Genomic DNA, 5,000 nt, shown 5'->3' on the forward strand with positions numbered 1-5,000 from the left:
AGCAGTTTCTACTAAATAAAGATATCCAGTAATGGATATTAACTGAAATATTATATGAGGTAAAGAAGTACTTTGTGTATAAACATGACTACCACACACGAGAGTTTGTTTGGTGGAGAGATCGATATGATTACCATAAATATCTTACTGGTATTTATTTGACAGGATCTGAAACGATGCAATGGCTCAAAATGAAACGTCATCAATATCGTCGCACTCGTCGTCATCAGAAACAATAATAACATTGATGATAATCCTTTCTGCTATAGGTAAGGATTTTCTATATATCGCTTGCGAGGCGATGAGTCGCTGTAGGCTCTAGCGTCTGAGCGTCCATCACCGATGAGATCAAGGAAGGTCGAAATCACGTTATCTGGTGGTCTCGGCGCTGGAGTTTATTTCCCTGCCAGCGATGCAAAACAACAGAGCATTTTGCATCAAAGGCCTATATGACAGTTTCTCTCATGGTATCTACCGCAGTAAAGTTTGTTGTGATAAAACATCCATGTTTAAGTGGGAATAAATATTACCTCTCAATAATAATAACAATATTCCTTTACAATGAACCTCAAGAAAAAAATCAGCATGATTCGTGTGACTAAAACCTCACCTAACTTCTAATCCCTCATCTGCCTACTGATCGACCCTTCTAAATACTGACATATCTAACTACCGACCAATGTCAAGTGCTGGCCTATGTAACTATTGATCAATGTTACTACTAACCTACCTAACTACTGACTTGACTATTGATCTGTCTAAATACTAACCAATCTATCTAACTTCCGACCTAACTACAGACTAATAAAACTACTAGTCCACCTAACTACCAACCCTTCACCTATTAAACATTAATTTATAAACTACTCACTCGAATATTGTCCAACTAGTGATCATTTACAAAGAAACGACTGGATCTATGTAGTAGAATAGAATGGTGGTGAGATATTTTTAACGTCTACAAATTATTGACTATATCCTTGTTAACAAGATGGATTTAGATTATCCGAAAGTAGACAAACACAATTAGTCTGTCCTTGGATTACAAAAGTATCTCGAATTAGGTTTTAACTAAGCGGCTTTTATAATATGCTAGAAGTGCACAAAATTGACTTAATGAACTTTAAAAAAAAAACAAGAATGTAACACCCTTCCTTTTAAATCTCTAACAGGACAATGTCATTTCTAGTTTCTTCAGTTCTCACAATATTCCTTTACTGCACTGCTAATTTTATTTAAGAATGAACTTCACTACTAATATCCACTTCTCTGACCATTGCATTCCATCACTCCATGTATTGCAGTACAAATATTATAATCGTTTCCAATTTAACCTGTCATCTGATTTCATACTTGATCATAAAATCCAGCTATATACTTACTCCTGGCATTCCTCGTTCGATGGAAAACACTATTTCATGATAAAGCCAGAACTTCCTCCAACTGCTTTGAAGACACTATTCACAATTCGTCTGGTTTGTAACATTAACAAAAGATATATTAATTCTGTTGCTGTCATCTTTGCTGATTGACGTTTATCTTCATGCTGTTTGTTAATTTTGTTTTATAAATTGATGTTTTTGTAAGAAAAATTTTCGAAAATACATTCCAACTGCTTGGGACAGTAAAGCCAGATAAAGAATTCATGCTGTTATAGAAGTAAAATATAAAAGCTTGTCCAACGAAAAGTAGATTTTTTCTTGTATTTCAAGTTAAATGAGTCTACATGTGATAGACTCGCGTATGTGAGTGTGTGGGAGACGGCACGTCAATGTCCCAAACCGTACAATATAAAAAAAGAATTTTTCATTAACGATAAACATGGAAAGGACGAGTAGTGAATAATCACATTTAAGGTAAAACGAAATATAGTGGAATGATGAAGCTATGTTTGGATAGTTTGTCAGAAATATAAGCGAAGGTGAGGATAACCAATGGACATGGGAATGGCTGTGAACATGAGATCCAAAGATTGGATCTGAAACATTAATCGATGCAGCACGAGAACAAACAATTAAAATGATCTATGTGATACGTCACGGTCTTAAGAACGTCGAATCATTCTTATATAGAGCTTGTGATGGAAGAGGTTAAAGAGTTAGATAAGGCGTGAACGAATGCCGTAAACTTGCACAAAGAGAATAGGAAAAGAGGCACAACAATATTTCATGCATTATTCATTGGAGACTACGTTAAAAAATATTTGGACGAAGCTGAGAAATGGCACCTTATGATGAACAAGGAAATGAGGATGCAAAAATGCAAGATTTTGATGTTTAATTGTAATCAAGTAACTGCGGCAAGAGGACCAGACATTATTGCTATCAACGATTAGGAAAGACAGTTTGTAATAATAGATATATAGTATCACTGCATATAGAATTCGAGATGACAGTTGTATAAACAATATTTAAAAGTTTTTTTAATTGAGGATGCAAATATATTAACAAAGACGTTGAAAGAATGCGTTACCTGGGTAAAATTAAAATTGTGCCAATGGTAGAGCCCAATTACAAATACAATGAAATGATGGTTGATGAAAATTGTGATTGAAATTTGAACATTATTACTGAAACTGGATAAGGAACTGCAATGGTGCTAAAGAAGGTACTAGAAATAGAGCTAACGGAAGAGTATTGCAGGACTTTTAGTCGCTGGGTATGGCTAACAGTTTGTTGTAAAAGTCGCTCATGATCTGTCCACAACATGTATGAATAAATGGTTTTTCACACATAACAGCTAATTTTTACGAAGGGTTTACAGAAATATGTAAGGATGTCCAATAGTCATATAAAATGATGAAGTATCACACAAGATATTAAGAACTTTAAATGCACGCTAAAAGGTTATACAAAATTATTAGGTGAATTTATAATTAAAAATAATTTTAAAGAAACATGAAGACGTTTAGAAAAATCTTCTAACACGTGGCTTAGATCATTTTAAAAAGATTGATGCTGCTATTGGGAAGTGGTCTCTTCTTCTGTCCCGGATTTCCTAGTCGGATTAGAATCAACTTCCTATTTGTCACGTCTTTGGACAAAGAATAAAGAGATCTTTTCTGTTATTCCAGAAGCGTGATCAGTGGGACCGTAAGAAATAGCCTGTTCTGTGGCCTGATGTTATAGCATTCTGTTTTGTACGATCTTCTCGGCTAAAACAAGCCCTCAAGGTATCATTACCTCCATAATCGGGGCAGCTATCAGCGAGGCTATCTAGTCTGCGCCACTCTATATTCCCAAACAAACACAGAATCGGAATGGTTCTGTGCCTTTCTAAAGTCATGCATATCCATATTAGCTCACTCGATCAAATATCTTTCTTGGTTACTTCGCAGTCTGTAGAGTGTAATCAATGAGGTACAACAGTCGGCAACAAACTAACACCAACATCATCGCCAACATCCTTTATTTTGGCCTTTGTATTGAATATAATGGCCTGAATCTTTGGATTGATGTGCAGCGGAGCAACTTGACCGGATTCTTTGTTTGTTTTCAGCTTTGAATTTAAACGATAGCTCCGCAGTGTTTTATTTGGCTGATACAGAAGATGTTCTGCATCTTTAACCAGAGCTACCTGTAAATGCTCATTCGTGGACATCAGGTCTTCTGTGTCTCCGAGAAACTAAGATATGATTTTTAGAAACATTTTGACAAGCGATTGAGTAGGGATGCAACTTTCTTTGTCACGTAGTTGTACCAAGTACTTACTTTTTTTTCACTTAGGGTAATTGGTAATTATTATTGCAAGGATGGCTGGAACTGCTTTTTCAACAACTTACTAAAACGCTAGCGGCAACGCGTGTGCTATGTATGTATTACTGCCGTAGTTTTGCTGCTGTCGTTAATCATGACATTGAAATTGTTCAAAGTAATGATTTCTTCTTTCGTAAAATCATTGCTTTTCTCGTTAAAAGGCAAGTGTATTCAGCTGAAAAACTAAATTTGTTTTCTTCTTCTGGCGGAATTTGAACTCAGTATATAAAGATGGATGAAACGCCGCTAAGCATTTTCACCGACGCGCTAACGATTCTTCAAGCTCGCCACCTTAACGTAAAGACAGACAAAATGGCGTTAAGAATTTTGCCCAAGGTGCTGATGATTCTGGCAGCCCAGAATATATATGCATATATATGTACATATACGTATATATATATATATATATATAATATATATATATATATATATACATACACATGTATATGATTGATTGATTGATTGATTGATTGATTCTAGTTTCAGCTCATGAGCTGTTGCCATGCTGGGGCACCGCCATTTATTGTATATATTATATATGGAAGTATATATGTGTGTGTGTGTGTGCATGCATGTATATATGTATGCATATACATATATGTATATGCATACATATGTATATATATATATATATATATATATATATATATTATATATATATATATGTATATACATATATATGTATTCACGTATTATATATTTAGAAACATATGTGTGTATACACGTACATATATATATATATATGTTACATATACATCCACAAATATATGTGTGAGTTTATATATGTATGTACGTATATATATTTCTTGTCCTTTTTTTTATCATCAAACTATCTGAATATTTTGTTGTCTGTTACATTCTTGTTCTACTTTTTGTTTTGATAATATATATATATATTATATATATATATATATATATATATATATATATATATATTATATATATTATATATATTATATATATATATATATTTGAAATGCTATAGAAACCTGTAAGTGCATAACCATATGTGTAGATAAATACCTCACACACACATACACATATATTATAAATATATGTATAGATGTGAGTACTTACTCGTAAAGTATAAAGTATGCTTATAGAGTTATATGATGATATCAAATGTTATGTGAGCAGGAAAACCACGAGTAATGTGCGAAAAATATCAACAATATCATCATCATAATCATCACCATCACCAGCACCAGCACAAGCACCACCAGCACCACCACCAGCAACAGCAGC

Source organism: Octopus sinensis, linkage group LG12 (genome assembly GCF_006345805.1).
Source record: "Octopus sinensis linkage group LG12, ASM634580v1, whole genome shotgun sequence".
Classification (NCBI taxonomy): Eukaryota; Metazoa; Mollusca; class Cephalopoda; order Octopoda; family Octopodidae; genus Octopus; species Octopus sinensis.